The 24,394-nt window shown below is 36.5% G+C and overlaps 6 non-coding genes across 6 annotated transcripts; 3 read left to right on the forward strand and 3 right to left on the reverse strand.

The window, feature by feature from the left end:
- Positions 1 to 3,450: 3,450 nt before the first annotated feature.
- Positions 3,451 to 3,538, reverse strand: TRNAS-GCU (transfer RNA serine (anticodon GCU)). The gene has a single exon. It is a non-coding gene; the product is annotated as a tRNA-Ser (tRNA).
- A 3,611-nt stretch (positions 3,539 to 7,149) lies between these two features.
- On the reverse strand, positions 7,150 to 7,237 carry TRNAS-UGA (transfer RNA serine (anticodon UGA)). The gene has a single exon. It is a non-coding gene; the product is annotated as a tRNA-Ser (tRNA).
- Positions 7,238 to 8,061: 824 nt separating this feature from the next.
- On the forward strand, positions 8,062 to 8,132 carry TRNAG-GCC (transfer RNA glycine (anticodon GCC)). Its single transcript has one exon. It is a non-coding gene; the product is annotated as a tRNA-Gly (tRNA).
- A 2,479-nt stretch (positions 8,133 to 10,611) lies between these two features.
- On the forward strand, positions 10,612 to 10,683 carry TRNAT-GGU (transfer RNA threonine (anticodon GGU)). Its single transcript has one exon. It is a non-coding gene; the product is annotated as a tRNA-Thr (tRNA).
- A 507-nt stretch (positions 10,684 to 11,190) lies between these two features.
- Positions 11,191 to 11,272, forward strand: TRNAY-GUA (transfer RNA tyrosine (anticodon GUA)). Its single transcript has one exon. It is a non-coding gene; the product is annotated as a tRNA-Tyr (tRNA).
- A 3,045-nt stretch (positions 11,273 to 14,317) lies between these two features.
- TRNAC-GCA (transfer RNA cysteine (anticodon GCA)) lies at positions 14,318 to 14,388 on the reverse strand. The gene has a single exon. It is a non-coding gene; the product is annotated as a tRNA-Cys (tRNA).
- Positions 14,389 to 24,394: the final 10,006 nt, after the last annotated feature.

Raw genomic sequence — 24,394 nt, forward strand, 5'->3', positions numbered from 1 at the left:
TCCACTAAAGTAAAGTTAAAAAAAGAGCGACCCTAATCACGATGGCCAAATTCTCCTTATTTTTAGCGATTTTTATTAAAAAAAAATATATATTATATTGTATGAGAATACATGCAAGAGGAACACCCTTATCATTTGAGCGAAGTGTAGGCGGAAAAATTGAATATGGAGTGAGGATAAAGAGACCCATCTATCTACAAATTCTATTTGTTCAATAGACCTTTGTCAATGGAAATACAATGGTAAGAAAACAAATTAGATAGAAAAAGTAAATAAAATAGGGGCTTATGTTGAATTGGCACGATATAATATAAATCCAAATAGGATTAAAAAAGAGGTAAATTGTGTCTAAATAATTAGACAACTAGGAATACTAATAATCTTCTCCTATCCTACTTTTTGATTCATTTAGTTCTTCAATTAACTCAAAGTTCTTTCTTTTTCTTTAAAGAATTCCGCCTTCCTTAAAATATCATAAACAGTTCTTGTTGGTTGAGCACCCTTTTCAAGGAAATAGAGAATAGCTGGAACATTTAAACAAGTTTGATTCTTTATCGGATCATAAAAACCTACTTTTTGAAGATCTCTTCCTTCTCTTCGAGATCGAACATCAATTGCAACGATTCGATAGACAGCTTATTGGGATAGATGTAGATAAACAACGCCCCCCCCTAGAAACGTATAGGAGGTTTTCTCCTCATACGGCTCGAGAAAATGATTCGAATTTCTGTCGATAATAATAGAAATTAGACTATGACGTGCATTAATTTCCTTACAGAAAAAACAAATTTCATTTATACTCATGACTCAAGTGGGCTAATTTTGCCTGACAAACTTCGAAGGCAAAATCCTTCCAAAATTTTTGAGTCGTCTTTAAACTCTTTTCTTTGTCTCATTTCGAACGAATTGACTTTTATTCCTTATTCTGATCCAACTCTGTTGTTGAGACAATTGAAAATTGTGTTTACTTGTTCTGGAATCCTTTATCTTTGATTTGTGAAATCCTTGGGTTTAGACATTACTTCGGGAATTCCTATTTTTTTCTTTCAAAAGAGTAGCAACATACCCTTTTTTCTTATTTCCTTCGATAAAGCATTTATCTCTTCTATAGAAATCTAATAAGAGGGATTGATTCTGATATACTTTTATTGGACTTTATTCTTATTTTAACCTTTCGATTTATTTCTATATTAAGGATAGACTGACAAAGTTGGCCTAATTTATTAGTTTTCACTAACCCTAGATTCTTTCCCTTGATAAAAAAAATTCTGTCCTCTCGAGCTCCATCGTGTACTATGTTACTTAAACCCAGCGCAAATTTGGTTCGGAACGAATAGAACAGGCTATGTCGAGCCAAGAGCATTTTCATTACTATGGAAAATGATGGATAGAAAAATCCACAATCGATCATGTCCTTCAAGTCGCACGTTGCTTTCTACCACATCGTTTTAAACGAAGTTTTACCATAACAAACATTCCTCTTTTCATTGCAAAGTGGTATAGAGAATTGATCCAATATGGATGGAATCATGAATAGTCATTGGTTTAGTTTTTTTATACTAATTAAAACTTGCTATCTATGGAGCAATATGGATAAAAGAAAGTAAGTATTTATCCGGGAAGCCTCCGCCAAGATCCAATTTATTTAAACCCATATTAAAATTCTATCATATGAATGAAACATAGTTTGAAAAAGACGACTAAACAAGTTTGCTTAAAACTTATTTATTCTTAAATTTCCACCCTCAACGGATGGCTCGAGATGATCAATCTTGAAGTGAGAAAAGAAGGATTGACTCTTCCTCAATAAATAAACTATCAACCTCCAAAAAAGTTTAATTAATTTAATTACTAGAATTAGAATTCTAGTAGTAATATATTTTTTCAGTACCAAAAACAATTAACTATAATAACTAAATAAACTATTCCAATGAAAAGATTGAAAGTTTTTGGTAGTTATAGAATTCTCGTACTTCTTCAACTCGAATACCAAAAGGAAGAAAAAAATATGACTAAGTGATTTTATTTTATAGTAGAGGCATATCCTGAATGTGCTTGATAGATCCCATTTTTTCATGAAAATAAAGATAGTCAATTTGACTGGACTTAAGACTTTATTATGTTTTCTGAGAAAGAATAAGATATCATTATTCTCTTTAATAAACTTTTGTCTCGTACGGAATACTATATGATTTCACCGTTTGTTTCATCAGAAACAATCTGGGACGGAAGGATTCGAACCTCCGAGTAACGGGACCAAAACCCGCTGCCTTACCACTTGGCCACGCCCCATTTCGGGTTTTATGCGACACTAATAAACACTAGTATGTTTATTTGTTATTCGTCAATACCATTTCAATTACATAAAAAAGGAGGGATATTCTCTTGCTAGTATTCTACACATGCGGATAATATAGAATCAAAAAAATGCATTGATCATTACATGGAATTCTATTAAGATATTATATGAAAGTCGAATTTATTCCACTCTCATTTGAGAGTGCAAATACAAGGAGGTATTTTGTGTTTGGGAAAGTCCGAAGAAAAAAGATTTTGAATCTGCCTTTTCCTTCTTTCCCTTAAAAAAATAACTCAAGAAAAATCCAATTATTTACTCTACAAGAATGAAATGCTTGTTATGCCTAATATACTTAGTTTAACCTGTATCTGTTTTAATTCTGTTCTTTATCCTACTAGTTTTTTCTTTGCCAAATTACCCGAAGCTTATGCTATTTTCAATCCAATCGTGGATATTATGCCTGTTATACCTCTATTCTTTTTTCTATTAGCCTTTGTTTGGCAAGCTGCTGTAAGTTTTCGATGAAATCTTTAGTACTCTGTATGCCAAATTGAATGATGTGTTCATTCCAAAAAAATTTAAAAATGGGTAAAAGCCGAGAAGTTTTATATTTTTATATTATGAACCTTCGATTCTAAAATTTAAATTCTTCTACATTGAATGGGTAGCTACAGCAATAAATTTGGATCAGCCTTTCTACTCCCCTGCACCTAGGTTGAGCAGGTACCTAAAGGTACCTACACAATACCTAACCACCTAACCCTATTTTTGCTATTGATAAGAGTGCTTATTATAAAAGAATTCTTGCAATTTTTTTCAAGAATTCTTTTTTGCATTTTTAGGTATAAAAAAAAAACCATCCTAGTGGATCCGTGTGGTAAGGAAAAACTGGTAATCTATTCCTTAAAAAAAAATCTTGGAGATTATGTAATGCTTACTCTCAAACTTTTTGTTTATACAGTAGTGATATTCTTTGTTTCACTCTTTATCTTTGGATTCTTATCTAATGACCCAGGACGGAATCCTGGACGCGAGGAGTAAAAATTCAGTTTTTTTTTTTTCTTATTGGATTTGTTTCGTACATTTATCTATGAGAAAATCCGGGGGTCAGAATTCTTTCCAATTCGAAAGTCCCAAATGATCCAAGGGAGCGGAAAGAGAGGGATTCGAACCCTCGGTACAAAAAAATTGTACAACGGATTAGCAATCCGCCGCTTTAGTCCACTCAGCCATCTCTCCACGTTCCAAAGCGAAAGGTTTCCGTGATATGATATAGGCAAGAAATAAGAAATAACGGTTGCAAAAAACCCCCTTTTTTTCTTTCAAAAGTCTATAAAAATTATATTGCCAATTCCATTTTAATTATATTCTTTTTTCTTAATGTTAATAAAAAAAGAAGAAAATTCTTGTTTTTTCTTTCTAAAAATCGATATTGGCCGAGAGACAATCAAATAGATTTTCTCTTTAGCGGGCATTTCCATATAGGACTTGTTATAATTATAATAAAACAAGCAGGTTATATAAAAAAAAACGCTTTTTTTGTCGATTATTTATCAAGAAAGCAAAAAGGGTTCTTATCAAATCCACCATAAAATTGGAAAGAAGCATAAAGTAAGTAGACCTGACTCCTTTAATGATGCCTCTATCCGCTATTCTGATATATAAATTCGATGTAGATGAAATTGTATAAGCGAATTTTTTTTATTTCCTTAGACTTAGACCGCGCAAGACAAGAATTTTTCGCTATTTACGATTTCATATTCTTGTTACTAGATGTTCTATAGGAATAAGAAGAAATCGCAACTCCTTTGCGCTACACATAAAATTGGATTTCGAAGGTCCATTTTTTTTTTCAGAATCCTCTATTTTAGTTCTTCCACCCATGCAATAGAGAGGGAATGGGAAAAGAAGGGTTACTTTTATTTTCATTTTTCCCTTAAAAGATAGACTTTGAAATAGGAGTCTTGGAATAATGCTGAATTCAAAGGTTTATTTCTTTCTATAGTATAAGAAAAACAATTTATTTCTATTTCTATAGTATAAGAAAAACAAATAGTATAAGAAAAACAAATCGAATCAAATTCATGGATTTACCACGACCTCGGTTGTGACTGTGACTCCATAGATAAAAATGGGAAATTTCTCTCTTCGAGACCATTGAAAAAGGGCATTGAACGACAAAGAAATCGTCCACAGATAATAAAACTATCATATGCCTTGGAAAGTGATATGAGGTGCTCGGAAATGGTTGAAGTAATTGAATAGGAGGATCACTATGACTATAGCCCTTGGTAGAATTCCTAAAGAAGAAAATGATCTATTTGATACTATGGATGACTGGTTACGAAGGGACCGTTTCGTTTTTGTAGGATGGTCTGGCCTATTGCTCTTTCCTTGTGCTTATTTCGCTTTAGGGGGTTGGTTTACAGGGACAACTTTTGTAACTTCTTGGTATACCCATGGATTGGCTAGTTCCTATTTGGAAGGTTGTAATTTCTTAACCGCAGCAGTTTCTACCCCTGCCAATAGTTTAGCACACTCTTTGTTGCTACTATGGGGGCCCGAAGCACAAGGAGATTTTACTCGTTGGTGTCAATTAGGCGGTCTATGGACTTTTGTAGCTCTCCACGGGGCTTTTGCACTAATAGGTTTCATGTTACGCCAATTTGAACTTGCTCGGTCTGTTCAATTGCGGCCTTATAATGCAATCTCATTCTCTGGTCCAATTGCTGTTTTTGTTTCTGTATTCCTTATTTATCCACTGGGGCAATCTGGTTGGTTCTTTGCGCCGAGTTTTGGCGTAGCAGCGATATTTCGATTCATCCTTTTCTTCCAAGGATTTCATAATTGGACGTTGAACCCATTTCATATGATGGGAGTTGCCGGAGTATTAGGTGCGGCTCTGCTATGCGCTATTCATGGAGCGACCGTAGAAAACACTCTATTTGAGGACGGTGATGGTGCAAATACCTTCCGTGCTTTTAACCCAACTCAAGCTGAAGAAACTTATTCCATGGTCACTGCTAACCGCTTTTGGTCCCAAATCTTTGGTGTTGCTTTTTCCAATAAACGTTGGTTACATTTCTTTATGCTATTTGTACCCGTCACCGGTTTATGGATGAGTGCTATTGGCGTAGTTGGCTTGGCTCTGAACTTACGTGCCTATGACTTTGTTTCCCAGGAAATCCGTGCAGCGGAAGATCCTGAATTTGAGACTTTCTACACCAAAAATATTCTTTTAAACGAGGGTATTCGTGCGTGGATGGCAGCTCAGGATCAGCCTCATGAAAATCTTATATTCCCTGAGGAGGTTCTACCACGTGGAAACGCTCTTTAATGGAACTTTCGTTTTAGCTGGTCGTGACCAAGAAACCACCGGCTTTGCTTGGTGGGCTGGGAATGCCAGACTTATCAATTTGTCCGGTAAACTGCTTGGAGCTCATGTAGCCCATGCCGGATTAATCGTATTCTGGGCCGGAGCAATGAACCTATTTGAAGTGGCCCATTTCGTACCAGAAAAGCCCATGTATGAACAAGGGTTGATTTTACTTCCACACTTAGCTACTCTAGGTTGGGGAGTAGGGCCAGGGGGGGAAGTTCTAGATACTTTTCCGTACTTTGTATCTGGCGTACTTCACCTAATTTCCTCCGCAGTCTTAGGCTTCGGTGGCATTTATCACGCGCTTCTGGGACCCGAGACTCTTGAGGAATCTTTTCCATTCTTTGGTTATGTCTGGAAAGATAGAAATAAAATGACTACAATTTTGGGTATTCACTTAATTTTGTTAGGTCTAGGTGCTTTTCTTCTAGTACTCAAGGCTCTTTATTTTGGCGGTGTATATGATACCTGGGCCCCTGGGGGGGGAGATGTAAGAAAAATTACCAATTTGACCCTTAGCCCCAGTGTTATATTTGGTTATTTACTAAAATCTCCTTTTGGTGGAGAAGGGTGGATTGTTAGTGTAGATGATTTAGAAGATATAATTGGTGGGCATGTATGGTTGGGTTTTATTTGTGTATTTGGCGGAATTTGGCATATTTTAACCAAACCCTTCGCATGGGCTCGCCGTGCATTTGTATGGTCTGGAGAAGCTTACTTGTCTTATAGTTTAGCTGCTTTATCTGTCTTTGGTTTTATCGCTTGTTGTTTTGTATGGTTCAATAATACAGCTTATCCGAGTGAGTTTTATGGACCCACCGGGCCAGAAGCTTCTCAAGCTCAAGCATTTACTTTTCTAGTTAGAGACCAGCGTCTTGGAGCTAATGTGGGATCCGCTCAAGGACCCACAGGTTTAGGTAAATATCTAATGCGTTCCCCAACTGGGGAGGTTATCTTTGGAGGGGAAACTATGCGTTTTTGGGACCTTCGTGCTCCATGGTTAGAACCTCTAAGGGGCCCCAACGGTTTGGACTTGAGTAGGTTGAAAAAAGACATACAACCTTGGCAAGAACGACGCTCAGCAGAATATATGACCCACGCTCCTTTAGGCTCTTTAAATTCCGTGGGTGGCGTAGCTACCGAGATCAATGCAGTTAATTATGTCTCTCCTAGAAGTTGGTTATCAACTTCTCATTTTGTTCTAGGATTCTTCTTTTTTGTGGGCCATTTATGGCATGCAGGAAGAGCCCGAGCTGCTGCAGCAGGTTTTGAAAAGGGAATCGATCGTGATTTGGAACCTGTTCTTTACATGAACCCTCTTAACTAAGATTTTCTTATTTATACCTGTTCTACTTTTTTTCTGTTCTGGCTCGGTTATTCCATCTAGCCGAGCCATTCATTCCTTTTTATGAAAGAAAGATAAGGGACAGAAAAAAAAAAATGAAAGAAACAAACGTATTCAATAAGCAAAAGGAGAGAGAGGGATTCGAACCCTCGATAGTTCCTAGAACTATACCGGTTTTCAAGACCGGAGCTATCAACCACTCAGCCATCTCTCCACAGCCTAATCCTTATTTTACTCCTACAAATAGAACATAGCCATATAAAAAATAAAAAGATTTATTAGCCTCTAGAAAGATATCAGATACAAGTTCCTTTTCGATATATCTCTGTATACTGTATACACGGATACAGGATCCGCTATACCCGCTTGTGAAATAAAGAGTAAATAATCTCTTCTCACCCCCATATCCAAATAAAAAAGCGGTTTAAGTAATAAATTTGAATTAAAGAGAAGAATCAATGGATTCATGATTAAACCCCTCCTACTTCTTGTATTTTTTTACAATTTTGGTTTAAGTGAGGGATCAAATATGTAGTCAACTTTATTTGATGGTAGCTTGGAGGATTAGAAATATGACTATTGCTTTCCAATTAGCTGTTTTTGCATTAATTGCGACTTCCTCAGTCTTAGTAATTAGTGTACCCCTTGTATTTGCTTCTCCTGATGGTTGGTCAAATAATAAAAATGTTGTATTTTCCGGTACATCGTTATGGATTGGACTAGTCTTTCTCGTAGCTATTCTGAATTCTCTCATTTCTTAAATTAAATTTGGTTAATATTTATTAACCCCATAAAAAAGAAATAATAAAGGCCATTTCTTCTAAAAAATTAGAATAGTGAGACGTATTAAAACGCAATTTGCGTTCCGAATTGCTAGCTCTTCTCTTTCAGTATTATGAAATTCCATTCCCATTAGAATATTCATTCACAGATAATAAAAAAAGGAAAACTCTAATATAATAGAAAATGAAATGAAACGGTCGACCCAGACATAGAAGGTCGACCCAGGCGGATATACGCTATAAAATATATACCGTAGCGAGCGTAGTTCAATGGTAAAATATCTCCTTGCCAAGGAGAAGATACGGGTTCGATTCCCGCCGCTCGCCCGCTTAATTTATCAAAGTACTATGATAAAAAGTTTAGTCTAGTTAACTGTTTAACTACTTATATTAAATTAAGTATTAATTAGGTGTTAGTCTAGTGCCGTATCCCTTACTATCTTACCCTTCCTTTGCATCCCACTCAAAAAAAGAGGGCGCTCCGGAGGCAGAAATAGAACTCGCCAACAGAGCTCCAAAAATTGGGTATTAACTGAGACAAACAACGGGCAAACTTTTTTTAAAGGGAAGAGAGAGGTAGACTGTCCCTTTCGTTTCATTTTTATTTTCTGCAGGGTAGGGAGAAGCCTTGCGCCTTCTTTTTTTGAAGGCAAGTGACTTCGCAAACTGCTCAATTTTGCCCTCTAGGGCCGGGAACTAATGAATAAAAAAGGGTTGGATACGCCCCTCTACCATATCTAGAGAAATAGAATAGTCCTTTTATACAGACTGCTAAGTGCGGAGACGGGAATCGAACCCGTGACCTCAAGGTTATGAGCCTCGTGAGCTACCAAACTGCTCTACTCCGCTCTGGAGTACCAGAAACTGGTGGACAAAAAAGGCTTGAATACAAGCCTCTAACATGTCTAGACAAAGAGAATACTCCTTTTATACAGAATGGAGCGGGTAGCGGGAATCGAACCCGCATCGTTAGCTTGGAAGGCTAGGGGTTATAGTCGACGTTGGTTGATTATTTTTAACGTCTCTAATTCAAAACCGAACATGAAATTTTGATTTCATTCGGCTCCTTTATGGATATTCTCACCACTTAACATCTATGTCAGCTTTTCTATTTGAATGGAACCAAAGCTCTCCGCTTTCTAGATGATCCTTATAGAGTAGGAGATAGAAATTCTATCTAAATCCATCTAATCTACTTACTTCGTTCCCTAATTTCATTCAAGAGATCCTGAGGAAAAGAATTGGGTTTCCACCGAGCTTAAACAATATGCGGATGGTTCTAGTAAACCAAAACTATCGTTTTTTAGCTATTTGGCTTCCTTATTCCTTATTTTAAGAAGATTTAGTTACGATTGGAAATCAACTTTTTTGTATCTTCATCCATAGATCCTTTACTCATATTTTCAAAATTGGAATACTTAATCCAATGCAAAATTATGCTTCGCGACTCTGTACTCATAATCCTATTTTTATTTTGGATGCAATTTAAATTAGTCTTTGGATACAAATCGCCAGAATGTATATTCTTCCTCAATATGCTATTGAGAGGAAAAGGATTTAATCCTTTATAAGAACTAAAGTTTTCATCGGAATATAAAAATAAAAAACTTAAGGATGCCTTAAGTATATCATTTCAAATTCAGTTATTATATAGAACGAATCACACTTTTACCACTAAACTATACCCGCTACATTGTAGATTATGGTATAAATGGTACCCTTTGTCAAGGATAGCCATTTGACAAGAAGGCTAATTCCCCCTTATTGAATCAGATGGAGAAGGTTCATGACACTGAGCCGTTGGTACTTCTACTTCGATCGCTCGCCTTTACTTTAGGATTTAGATAGCCCCTCTGGTCTGTAAAAAAAATCTTTTCTTACCATGCTAATAGCGCCTGAACCAAATGTATTTATTTTGATTAGGATCCTATTCTACGGTTACGACTACAATAATAATTATTTACTTTGCAAGGACGTAAGTGTGTCAGACTGCTAAATTGTTTTATTATTCCTACAATATAAACTAGGGGATATAGGGGGTAACACTGTCCCTATAAATTCCTTTTTCCTTTTCTTTTTTGTCCAGAATTGAACAAAAAAGAAATTATGGAAGATGTTTTCTTCCCCCATTAAGTCCGAGCCATAGAGTAAGAGTGAGATGAGTTTTCCAAATTCATCATAGACTTTCCCTATGGCTTGATAGAAGTAAGCAGCAAAGAGTCGTAACTTAAAGAAAAAAACGGACAGGGCCGACAGATTTACCTGATGTAAAGAAGATCCTAAAAGTCTCTGATTAGTCGACTCTCTCCATTTAACACTTTCCTCTCTCTCCTTTTTTCCACTGACTCAATTCTAGTTTATTAGATTCTTGTTTAAAAGAATGAAAAAAGTTCAATAGAACTAAGAACACATAAAAAATAGCATAGAGGATCAAGGCCATTACCAAAAGTTCCTCCCAAGGATCCTATATCCTATTGGGTATCTGTTCCCCGCCTTTTCCCGCTAGGATCGGAAATCTTATATTTTCCATATCCATATACCGTTGAATCCTTGGGGTTCCAGAATCCGCCTATTTTACTAGTCTTCGGAAACGGAAAACCCTGAACCAAGAAGAGTTGGATATGTTATGTAGGGTATGTTTTTTTTTTATTAATTTTATTTTGAGCTCTCAAGATATCGATATATACATATACAATCTCTACATAATGTCTCTCTCTATCTCTATATATTATATATATAATATGTACATTATGCAGTAGACCCATAATGGGAAATCCAAGTGGCTAATTTTTGAATTAAATAAAAAGCCCTTTTAACTCAGTGGTAGAGTAATGCCATGGTAAGGCATAAGTCATCGGTTCAAATCCGATAAAGGGCTTTTTAAATTAGTGGTAGAGTAATCTCGTGCTAAGACGTAAGTCGTTGGTTCGAATCTGATAGAGTACTTTTCTACTAAATTGATTCACTTTTGTTCTTTGTTTTTGAAACTTTCTCTATATTTTTAGAGAATTTTATGACTTAGTGCGGGATGGATGCATTTTTGGTCTGAACACTAAATGAAGCACGGAGAATTAATCTATAACGATCAACTAAAAAAAATCCTAGATGAAAACATAACAGAAAAGTTGGAAAAACTCTTTGCTTTGGATCTATTTATACTTTTCGAGTATATTGACAATTCCAAAAAACTGCTCATACTATGATTATAGTATAATCACGAGCGGTTGTATATGGCCCTATCGTCTAGTGATGCCCCTATCGTCTAGTGGTTCAGGACATCTCTCTTTCAAGGAGGCAGCGGGGATTCGACTTCCCCTGGGGGTAGGGAGTATTATGAAAGGAGGTTAATCATAGATTAGCAAAAACCCTAGAATAAATTCTTCCTGGGTCGATGCCCGAGTGGTTAATGGGGACGGACTGTAAATTCGTTGACAATGTCTACGCTGGTTCAAATCCAGCTCGGCCCAAACCAAAAATCTAGGGCTTCGTGAGTATGAACTAAATCCTTTTGTTTTTCTTCCATAAAATAAAATGTCTGATCTATAGAAATAAAAGATAAAGAAAAAAGGGAAATTTTTTTTTTCTAATCCATATCTCTCTCATTCCTTTCTTACAAACAAAAGAGTTTTTCTTATTGAAGGCTGGATTATTATCCATTTTTAGTGATAAAAAATCACGACATACTAGTTATGTCACTCTCACTATACCCACGTATAATATAATATGTGGGTATGTAGTATATGATTCGTCTATTTCTTAGAGTACGAAAGACGAATCGAATCTTCTTATGGTTCTATTTAAGAATGGGTATGCCATACACCCCGCGGGGATTGTAGTTCAATTGGTCAGAGCACCGCCCTGTCAAGGCGGAAGCTGCGGGTTCGAGCCCCGTCAGTCCCGAACTAGGGTTCAATGAATGGAGAAATTGATATTTCCTTTTTCCATGAAAAAAAGGGGCAGGGAGCAAGATCAAATACCCACAGGGCACCCTTACTTCACTTTTTTATTTTGCATCCCTCATTAAAGAGGGAGGGAAGGCATATAGGAATTTTTTTTCACTACTCCCGATCGATAAAGATAAAGAAAGACACACATACGATATGTGGATTAGTAGAATTTAGGATATTATATTACTCTATCTTTCTTTATGATGATACCATCCTCATCTTAATTTCCTATTCCACTCTTATGGAATAGAGTACCGGTATTTTACCGGAATCCATACATAAATCGTATTCCCTTTTTATTTCAGACCTCTTTTCCCCATCTCACTTCTACTGCTTATTTGGATGTCTATGTGACCCATAGAAAGTTGGTCATATAATACATACATAATTGTATGTATAACTATAAGAAAAAGGAAGGGAAATTGTATAAGATTAAGAAAGTAGAAGATTAAGAAAGCTCGTGGGTTAGAGATATAGAAAAGAAAAAGTAGAAAAGGATTAAAAAAGAGGGAATTCCTAATCCAATCAAAAAACCCATTTTGGTCTTAGTGTGGATAGAGGATCTTCCTATGTTATACTATATAACTCTCATCCGTGAAATATAACTCTCATCCATGAATTGATTTGATAGATCCGATATTCATAATATTGAATTGATTCAGTATTATCAGAATGCAAGCCCTACCCTTGAATTTACAAGATACCCCTTTTTCCTCTCCATGGGATTACATCCCGAGTTATTGTGAAAATAAAAAATAAAGAGGTTATGGAAGTCAATATTCTCGCATTTATTGCTACTGCACTGTTCATTCTAGTTCCTACTTCTTTTTTACTTATTATTTATGTAAAAACAGTCAGCCAAAATAATTAATTGGAATTCCAATTAATCATTGAAGAAATTAAAAAGGGATTAAATAAAAAAAATCCAAGTCTTAAATGAAAGGATCTGGTTGGAATCTTAAAGTGTGGTAGAAAGAACTACATATAGTTTTTTCTACGACACTTTAGATTCTTTCTATTATATTATCTTTGAATCTACATAGAATAGATTAGTAGATTGAAATAGTTAAGTAGTCTAATTCAATTTCTTTTTTCATTGCATCCACTTAATTTCAATCAGGTCAAAATAAAAAAATCTAAGACAATTCTTGACCAAAGAATCCATGGAAGGAAAGAAAAATAATATTAAGAATAGACTATAGTAAAAAGTAAAAGGAAATGGAAAATGTGTGATATGCCGTGAATAGTTCCGTGGAAGAAAGTCGAATTTTCTTATGTATAGAACTTTTTTTAACCATTCGTCATTTCTAGTAGAAATTATGAATTGGTATAATGGCTCTTTCTTACATTACAACTTACAATACAAGAGTTTCTTACAGGAGTGAAACAAAACTAAAGAAAAAGATTAAAGAATAACGTTTGACAAAATGATTAATGCAAAATGATCCATTAATGAAAAGAATTGATACAACAATTTGATTACTTAATCAATTAGTAGTATCCCTAGAGTCCACTCCTTCCCCATACTACTAGTGAAAGAGAAAATGTAAAGACTACCATTAAAGCAGCCCAAGCGAGACTTACTATATCCATCTAAATTATGTCTCCTATTTCTATGAAGGGATTATTCTATTCTACTATTGATCAATAATCATAGTGGAATCAAGGGTACAGAGTCAAAAAGGGATTCCGCCCTAAGGCCATGGATCAATCAGTTCAAGGAATTTACTCCTAACAAATTCTTATAGGAATTCTGGTAGAATTAGAGAGCATTAAAAATACGATACTATAGCCCTTTTTTCCTTAAAAAAGAAAGAGTACGGGAATGATGTCCTGAATAGAAGAAGCGGGAATAGGAAGATTTTTTATTCCTTTTGTTACTCTTTTTTTTTTTTTAAGCAAAGGACGCCCGAATATACCATAAAATTAACGATAGATAAATATTTATTGGATACCTACCTTACCTAATGTTTATTTTTGACCTAAACCCTGCAGCCTTGCTTTGTATCATTCTATGAAAGAATGAAGAGGAAGAGATTTTATCCATAACACAACTCCTAAATTGATTTTTGATCGACCTATTTAATCTGATTCTCGTTAGAATTAAAATTAAGTAGTCCTTACTTTAGTGTATGTAGGTAACATAAGATGTACGATAAAAAAATGTATAATAATTAGTAAGTCTTGATATTCTTTCGTGGAGTCCCTTCTTGAATCTTAGATTGAAAAAAAAAAAGAATGCCCCTTAGGGACCTTTCTTTGGATACCAAGATTTCTGACATCTTATCCTCGTATTTTAAAATTATCAAATCGAATCTCAATTAAGAACCAATTCAAATTCATATAATAAAAGAATAAGGAAACACTACCTCACCCCTATTGATAACCATTTTGGCCACTACCGTCAAAACAAACCCTAACCCTAGTTTGAGGATAGAACTATGGTATGGTTTCTCTAAACCCAGTATCGGCAGGCCCAGTTACTCTCTTGCCCGAACTTATGCGAAGTAAAAATTGATCGAATTCGATCAGCACTATAAAAAAAACCTAAGTATTTTATTGATCAGGCGGCACCCAGATTTGAACTGGGGATAAAGGATTTGCAGTCCCCTGCCTTACCGCTTGGCCATGCCGCCAAAAAATCCGATCAAAAATCTAGAAAACAGCAAGTATTCATCCACGTTTTCTTACGAAAAGCCCCTTTTATTTTGAATATAATTCTACTTACTTTTTTCCAATCTTTTTCAAAAAATCTATTCCTGCTTTTTTTGATCCAGTTTCTATTATTCTCCTCGATAGATTCTATCTTAAAACATACATTGTTAACACAATAAAACTTCCCATTTCTTTCTATTGAGATGAAAAAGAAGAAAAAGTGGATTTCTATTCACAGGCTGCAAAATTCAGAATAAATTGGAACCGTTAACTAGAATTCTCTTTTTTTTATTGCAGTAGTGAACTACTCTTAAATCGGTATTATCTCCCCCCCCTTCAATGGCATAATAAAATAGTATGACTTTATGCTTAATCCGTGTATAGGTAAACTTTAGGTCCGAACAGCATTATTATCCAAAGATCCCCTTTATGTACATATCTCTATGGAGAATCATGCTTTAATTTTTAAAAGTATTAAATTAAATATCTTGAATAAAAAAAGGAAATTTGCTCTGATATAGAGTATAACCTTACTATCTTGGCCTACCCAAGTGAAATTACGATAAAAGAAAAGCATGGATATGGGGAGAGGTGGATAACTAGATTGGCATGTACTTAAAAAAGGGACTTACTTGATTTTAGAATTCCACAATGAAATACTGAATTTTCTAGTAATTATACTACTCCGATCCGAAATAAAAAAGAACCCTCAAATTATTTTGAGAAATTAAAGTAAGCACGCTATTCTAAATCGAAGTAAAGTCAAACTTTCTAGTATATTATATTACGGCTTTATTACATTCATAGAAAGGAGATAAAATGAGAAATCTTTGCCATCCAATCTGATTAGAATATCATAACATAAAGTATAAGTGGCAGAATTTTTTTTTTTAGGAATGTTTTATCAATTCATTTTCATTTCATTTGTACCCCTGGCAAACTCGAACTTTCGTCCAAATGGTCTCTATTCATATGTATGAAATACATATATGAAATACGTATGTGGAGTTCCCTAGAATTTCATGTGATTCAGTAAACAGAATATAGATTCCATGATTGCTAGATCGATCCAGAGGGATTGATGAAGAGTGAGCTGATAATGGAATTTTTCTTTGATAAACAGGAAACTTAAGATTAAGATGCTCCGGAATGGAAACGAGGGAATGTCCACAATACCCGGATTTAGTCAGATCCAATTCGAGGGATTTTGTAGGTTCATTAATCAAGCCTTAGCAGAAGAACTTGACAAGTTTCCAACAATTAAAGATCCAGATCACGAAATTGCATTTCAATTATTTGCGAAAGGATATCAATTGCTAGAACCCTCGATAAAAGAAAGAGATGCTGTGTATGAATCACTCACCTATTCTTCCGAATTATATGTATCTGCGAGATTAATTTTTGGTTTCGATGTGCAAAAGCAAACCATTTCTATCGGAAACATTCCTATAATGAATTCCTTAGGAACCTTTATTATAAATGGAATATACCGAATTGTGATCAATCAAATATTGCTAAGTCCTGGTATTTACTACCGCTCGGAATTAGATCATAAGGGAATTTCTATCTACACTGGCACTATAATATCAGATTGGGGGGGGAGATCGGAATTAGCAATTGATAAAAAAGAAAGGATATGGGCTCGCGTGAGTAGAAAACAAAAGATATCTATTCTAGTTCTATCATCAGCTATGGGTTCGAATCTAAGAGAAATTCTAGATAATGTTTCCTACCCTGAAATTTTCTTGTCTTTCCCGAATGCTAAGGAGAAGAAGAGGATTGAGTCAAAAGAAAAAGCTATTTTGGAGTTTTATCAACAATTTGCTTGTGTAGGTGGGGACCTGGTATTTTCGGAGTCCTTATGCGAGGAATTACAAAAGAAATTTTTTCAACAAAAATGTGAATTAGGAAGGATTGGTCGACGAAATATGAATCGGAGACTTAATCTTGATATACCTCAGAACAATACATTCTTGTTACCACGAGATGTATTGGCCGCTACGGATCATTTGATTGGAATGAAATTTGGAACGGGTATACTTGACGATGACGATATGAATCACTTGAAAAATAAACGTATTCGTTCGGTTGCAGATCTGTTACAAGATCAATTCGGATTGGCTCTTGGTCGTTTACAACATGCAGTTCAAAAAACTATTCGTAGAGTATTCATACGTCAATCGAAACCGACTCCCCAAACTTTGGTAACTCCAACTTCAACTTCAATTTTATTAATAACTACTTATGAGACCTTTTTTGGCACATACCCGTTATCTCAAGTTTTTGATCAAACGAATCCATTGACACAAACTGTTCATGGGCGAAAAGTGAGTTGTTTAGGTCCTGGAGGGTTGACGGGGAGAACCGCAAGTTTTCGGAGCCGAGATATTCATCCGAGTCACTATGGGCGTATTTGTCCAATTGACACGTCTGAAGGAATCAATGTTGGACTTACTGGATCCTTAGCAATTCATGCGAGAATTGATCACTTGTGGGGATCCATAGAGAGTCCGTTTTATGAAATATCTGCTGAGAAAGCAAAAGAAAAAAAAGAGAGACAGGTGGTTTATCTATCACCAAATAGAGATGAATATTATATGATAGCAGCAGGAAATTCTTTGTCCTTGAATCAAGGTATTCAGGAAGAACAGGTTGTTCCGGCTAGATACCGTCAAGAATTCTTGACTATTGCATGGGAACAGATTCATGTTAGAAGTATTTTTCCTTTCCAATATTTTTCTATTGGGGGTTCTCTCATTCCTTTTATTGAGCACAATGATGCGAATCGGGCTTTAATGAGTTCTAATATGCAGCGCCAAGCAGTTCCGCTTTCTCGGTCCGAGAAATGCATTGTTGGAACTGGATTGGAACGCCAAACAGCTCTAGATTCGAGGGTTTCCATTATAGCCGAACGCGAGGGAAAGATCATTTCTACTGATAGTCATAAGATACTTTTATCAAGTAGTGGGAAGACTATAAGTATTCCTTTAGTTAACCACCGTCGCTCTAACAAAAATACTTGTATGCACCAAAAACCCCGGGTTCCACGGGGTAAATCCATTAAAAAAGGACAAATTTTAGCAGAAGGAGCTGCTACAGTTGGGGGCGAACTTGCTTTAGGAAAAAACGTATTAGTAGCTTATATGCCATGGGAAGGTTACAATTTTGAAGACGCAGTACTAATTAGCGAACGTTTGGTATATGAAGATATTTATACCTCTTTTCACATCCGGAAATATGAAATTCAGACGGATACGACAAGCCAGGGCTCCGCTGAAAAAATCACTAAAGAAATACCACATCTAGAAGAACATTTACTCCGCAATTTGGACAGAAATGGAGTTGTTAGGTTGGGATCCTGGGTAGAAACTGGTGATATTTTAGTAGGTAAATTAACGCCTCAGATAGCGAGCGAATCATCTTATATCGCGGAAGCTGGATTATTACGGGCCATATTTGGCCTTGAGGTTTCCACTTCAAAAGAAACTTCTCTGAAATTACCTATAGGTGGAAGAGGGCGCGTTATCGATGTGAAATGGATCCAAAGGGACCCGCTCGACATAATGGTTCGTGTATATATTTTACAGAAACGTGAAATCAAAGTTGGGGATAAAGTAGCCGGAAGACATGGGAATAAAGGGATCATTTCCAAAATTTTGCCTAGGCAAGATATGCCCTATTTGCAAGATGGAACACCCGTTGATATGGTCTTCAATCCCTTAGGAGTACCCTCCCGAATGAATGTGGGACAAATATTTGAAAGCTCGCTCGGATTAGCGGGGGATCTGCTAAAGAAACATTATAGAATAGCACCCTTTGATGAGAGATATGAGCAAGAGGCTTCAAGAAAACTTGTGTTTTCAGAATTATATGAAGCCAGTAAAGAAACAAAAAACCCATGGGTATTTGAACCCGAGTACCCGGGAAAAAGCAGAATATTTGATGGAAGAACAGGCGACCCCTTTGAGCAACCTGTTCTAATAGGGAAGTCCTATATCTTAAAATTAATTCATCAAGTTGATGAGAAAATTCATGGGCGTTCTACTGGGCCCTACTCACTTGTTACACAACAACCGGTTAGAGGAAGAGCCAAGCAAGGGGGACAACGAGTAGGAGAAATGGAAGTTTGGGCTTTAGAAGGATTTGGTGTTGCTCATATTTTACAAGAGATACTTACTTATAAATCTGACCATCTTATAGCTCGCCAAGAAATACTTAATGCTACGATCTGGGGAAAAAGAATACCTAATCATGAGGATCCTCCAGAATCTTTTCGAGTGCTCGTTCGAGAACTACGATCTTTGGCTCTAGAACTGAATCATTTCCTTGTATCTGAAAAGAACTTCCAGGTTAATAGGGAGGAAGTTTGATCGGAATAAATATAAATTCTTTTCTTATTTCTATTTTATGATTGACCAATATAAACATCAACAACTTCAAATTGGACTCGTTTCCCCTCAACAAATAAAGGCTTGGGCTAACAAAAACCTACCTAATGGAGAAGTCGTTGGCGAAGTCACAAGGCCCTCTACTTTTCATTATAAAACCGATAAACCAGAAAAAGATGGATTGTTTTGCGAAAGAATCTTTGGACCCATAAAAAGCGGGATTTGCGCTTGTGGCAATTCTCGAGCGAGCGGAGCTGAAAACGAAGACGAAAGATTTTGCCAAAAATGCGGGGTAGAATTTGTGGATTCTCGGATACGAAGATATCAAATGGGATACATCAAACTCGCATGTCCCGTGACTCATGTGTGGTATTTGAAAGGTCTTCCTAGTTATATCGCGAATCTTTTAGATAAACCTCTTAAGAAGTTGGAGGGCCTAGTATACGGCGATTTCTCTTTTGCTAGGCCCAGCACTAAAAAACCCACTTTTTTACGATTACGAGGTTTATTCGAAGAGGAAATTGCATCCTGTAACCACAGCATTTCTCCCTTTTTTTCTACCCCAGGCTTTGCAACATTTCGAAATCGGGAAATTGCGACAGGAGCAGGTGCTATTAGAGAACAATTAGCAGATTTGGATTTGCGAATTATTATAGAGAATTCTTTGGTCGAATGGAAGGAATTAGAAGACGAGGGGTATAGTGGAGATGAGTGGGAAGATAGAAAAAGACGAATAAGAAAAGTTTTTTTGATTAGACGCATGCAATTGGCGAAACATTTTATTCAAACAAATGTAGAACCAGAATGGATGGTTTTGTGCTTATTACCGGTTCTTCCTCCCGAATTGAGACCTATTGTTTATAGGTCTGGAGATAAAGTAGTGACTTCAGACATTAATGAACTTTATAAGAGAGTTATCCGTCGGAACAACAATCTTGCCTATCTATTAAAAAGAAGTGAATTAGCGCCAGCAGATTTAGTAATGTGCCAGGAAAAATTGGTACAAGAAGCCGTGGATACACTTCTTGATAGTGGGTCCCGCGGGCAACCGACGAGGGATGGTCACAATAAAGTATACAAATCACTTTCAGATGTAATTGAAGGTAAAGAGGGAAGGTTTCGCGAGACTCTGCTTGGGAAACGGGTCGATTACTCGGGGCGTTCTGTCATTGTTGTGGGTCCTTCGCTTTCATTACATCAATGTGGATTACCTCTAGAGATAGCAATAAAGCTTTTTCAGCTATTTGTAATTCGCGATTTAATCACGAAACGCGCCACTTCTAATGTAAGGATTGCTAAAAGGAAAATTTGGGAAAAAGAACCCATTGTATGGGAAATACTTCAAGAAGTTATGCGGGGACATCCTGTACTGTTAAATAGAGCACCTACCCTGCATAGATTAGGCATACAGGCCTTTCAACCCACTTTAGTAGAGGGGCGTACTATTTCTTTACACCCATTAGTGTGTAAGGGTTTCAATGCGGACTTTGATGGAGATCAAATGGCTGTTCATCTACCTTTATCCTTGGAAGCTCAGGCAGAAGCCCGTTTACTTATGTTTTCTCATATGAATCTCTTATCTCCCGCTATTGGGGATCCTATTTGCGTACCAACCCAAGACATGCTTATCGGGCTTTATGTATTAACGATTGGAAAGCGTCGAGGTATTTGTGCAAATAGATATAATAGTTGCAGAAACTACCCAAATCTAAAAGTAAATTACAATAATAATAATAATTCTAAATATAGGAAAGATAAAGAACCCCATTTTTCTAGTTCTTATGATGCACTGGGAGCTTATAGACAAAAACTAATCAGTTTAGATAGTCCCTTGTGGCTACGATGGAACCTGGATCAACGCGTCATTGGGTCAAGAGAAGTTCCGATTGAAGTTCAATATGAATCTTTGGGGACTTATCATGAGATTTATGCCCACTATCTAATAATGGGAAATAGAAAAAAAGAAATTCGTTCGATATACATTCGAACCACTCTTGGTCATATTTCTTTTTATAGAGAAATAGAGGAAGCCATACAAGGATTTAGTCAGGCCTATTCATACACTACCTAAACAAGAAAGAAAGTTAGATTCGGCGATGCCCCTCCCCTTTCGGGGGGCATTCCGATTTCCCTAGTATCATCATTATTTGCCACGCGAATCCAGATTGAGATTGAGGCAAGTTAATTAAATTTTCGAATCACTGACTCAGGCCCATTGTCGAATCCTACTCAGCAATTGTCGAATCCTACTCAGCCGAAAAGGGGGTACTTATGTATGGCGGAACGGGCCAATCTGGTCTTTCATAATAAAGAGATAGACGGAACTGGTATGAAACGACTTATTAGCAGATTAATAGATCATTTTGGAATGGGATATACATCCCATATACTGGATCAACTAAAGACTCTGGGCTTCCATCAAGCCACTACTACATCGATTTCGTTAGGAATCGAGGATCTTTTAACAATACCCTCTAAGGGATGGTTAGTCCAAGACGCGGAACAACAGAGTTTTCTTTTGGAGAAACACTATTATTATGGGGCTGTACACGCGGTAGAAAAATTACGCCAATCTGTTGAGATATGGTATGCGACAAGTGAATATTTGAAACAAGAAATGAATTCAAATTTTCGGATAACGGATCCTTCTAATCCAGTCTATCTAATGTCTTTTTCAGGAGCCAGAGGAAATGCATCTCAAGTACACCAATTAGTAGGTATGAGAGGATTAATGTCGGACCCTCAAGGACAAATGATTGATTTACCTATTCAAAGCAATTTACGCGAGGGACTTTCTTTGACAGAATATATAATTTCCTGCTATGGAGCCCGCAAAGGGGTTGTAGATACTGCTGTGCGAACAGCAGATGCTGGATATCTTACACGTAGACTTGTTGAAGTAGTTCAACATATTATTGTGCGTAGAAGAGATTGTGGTACTATCCGAGGTATTTCTGTAAGTCCTCAAAATGGGATGACGGAAAAACTTTTTGTCCAAACACTAATTGGTCGTGTATTAGCAGACGATATATATATCGGTTCACGATGCATTGCCGCGCGAAATCAAGATATTGGAATTGGATTAGTCAATCGATTCATAACTGCCTTTCGAGCACAACCATTTCGAGCACAACCAATATATATTAGAACCCCCTTTACTTGCCGAAGCACTTCTTGGATCTGTCAATTATGCTATGGCCGGAGTCCTACTCATAGTGATCTGGTCGAATTGGGAGAAGCCGTAGGTATTATTGCGGGTCAATCAATTGGGGAGCCAGGGACTCAACTAACATTAAGAACTTTTCATACTGGCGGAGTATTCACAGGGGGTACTGCCGACCTTGTACGATCCCCTTCGAATGGAAAAATAAAATTCAATGAGAATTTGGTTCACCCCACACGTACCCGTCATGGGCAGCCTGCTTTTCTATGTTATATAGACTTGCATGTAACTATTCAGAGTCAAGATATTCTATATAGTGTGAATATTCCCTCAAAAAGCTTGATTCTAGTGCAAAATGATCAATATGTAAAATCCGAACAAGTAATTGCGGAGATTCGTGCCGGAACGTCCACTTTACATTTTAAAGAAAGGGTACAAAAGCATATTTATTCTGAATCAGACGGCGAAATGCACTGGAGTACTGATGTTTACCATGCGCCCGAATATCAATATGGTAATCTTCGCCGATTACCAAAAACAAGCCATTTATGGATATTGTCAGTAAGTATGTGCAGATCCAGTATAGCGTCTTTTTCACTCCACAAGGATCAAGATCAAATGAATACTTATGGTAAAAAAGATAGGGAAATTCTTGATTATTCAACGTCGGATCGAATCATGTCCAATGGCCATTGGAATTTTATCTATCCTTCTATTTTTCAAGATAATTCAGATTTGTTGGCGAAAAAGCGAAGAAATAGGTTCGTCATTCCATTACAATATCATCAAGAACAAGAGAAAGAACTAATATCCTGTTTTGGGATTTCGATTGAAATCCCCCTTATGGGTGTTTTACGTAGAAATACTATTTTTGCTTATTTTGACGATCCCCGATACAGAAAAGATAAAAAGGGTTCAGGAATTGTTAAATTTAGATATAGGACCCTAGAAGAAGAATATAGGACTCGAGCGGAAGACTCAGAAGAGGAATATGAGACCCTAGAAGACGAATACAGGACCCGAGAGGACGAATATGAATATGAAACCCTAGAAGAATCTAAATATGGAATCCTAGAAGACGAATACGAATATGAAACCCTAGAAGACGAATATGGGAGCCCAGAAAACGAATATGGGAACCCAGAGAACGAATATAGGACTTTAGAGAAAGACTCAGAAGAGGAATATGGGAGCCCAGAGAGCAAATATAGGACCCAAGAGGACGAATATGGAACTCTAGAGGAAGACTCAGAAGACGAATATGGCAGCCCCGGGGAAAGCGCAGAGGAAAAATATGGTACTTTAGAGGAAGACTCAGAAGAAGATTCAGAGGACGAATACGAGAGCCCAGAGGAAGATTCCATCTTAAAAAAAGAGGGTTTGATTGAGCATCGAGGAACAAAAGAATTTAGTCTAAAATACCAAAAAGAAGTAGATCGGTTTTTTTTCATTCTTCAAGAACTTCATATCTTGCCGAGATCTTCATCCCTAAAGATACTTGACAATAGTATTATTGGAGTGGATACACAACTCACAAAAAATACAAGAAGTCGACTAGGCGGACTGGTCCGAGTGAAGAGAAAAAAAAGCCATACGGAACTCAAAATATTTTCCGGAGATATTCATTTTCCTGAAGAGGCGGATAAGATATTAGGTGGCTGTTTGATACCGCCAGAAAGACAAAAAAAAGATTCTAAGGAATCAAAAAAAAGGAAAAATTGGGTCTATGTTCAACGGAAAAAAATTCTCAAGAGCAAGGAAAAGTATTTTGTTTCCGTTCGCCCTACAGTGGCATATGAAATGGACGAAGGAAGAAATTTAGCAACACTTTTCCCGCAGGATCTCTTGCAAGAAGAAAATAATCTCCAAATTCGACTTGTCAATTTTATTTCTCATGAAAATAGCAAGTTAACTCAAAGAATTTATCACACAAATAGTCAATTTGTTAGAACTTGCTTAGTAGTGAATTGGGAACAAGAAGAAAAAGAAAAGGCTGGTGCTTCCCTTGTTGAGGTAAGAGCAAATGATCTTATTCGCGATTTCCTAAGAATTGAGTTAGTCAAGTCCACTATTTCGTATACACGAAAAAGGTATGGTAGGACAAGTGCAGGACCGATTCCCCATAATAGGTTAGATCGCGCCAATATCAATTCTTTTTATTCCAAGGCGAAGATTGAATCACTTAGCCAACATCCAGAAGCTATTGGCACTTTGTTGAATCGAAATAAAGAATACCACTCTTTGATGATTTTGTCGGCATCCAACTGTTCTCGAATTGGTTTATTCAAGAATTCAAAACATCCCAATGCGATAAAAGAATGGAATCCTAGAATTCCTATTCGAGAAATTTTTGGGCCCTTAGGCGCTATTGTAGCTAGTATATCGCATTTTTCTTCATCTTACTATTTACTAACGCATAATAAAATCCTGTTAAAA

The sequence above is a fragment of the Aegilops tauschii genome, unplaced genomic scaffold (genome assembly GCF_002575655.3).
Source record: "Aegilops tauschii subsp. strangulata cultivar AL8/78 unplaced genomic scaffold, Aet v6.0 ptg000860l_obj, whole genome shotgun sequence".
In the NCBI taxonomy this organism is placed as follows: Eukaryota; Viridiplantae; Streptophyta; class Magnoliopsida; order Poales; family Poaceae; genus Aegilops; species Aegilops tauschii.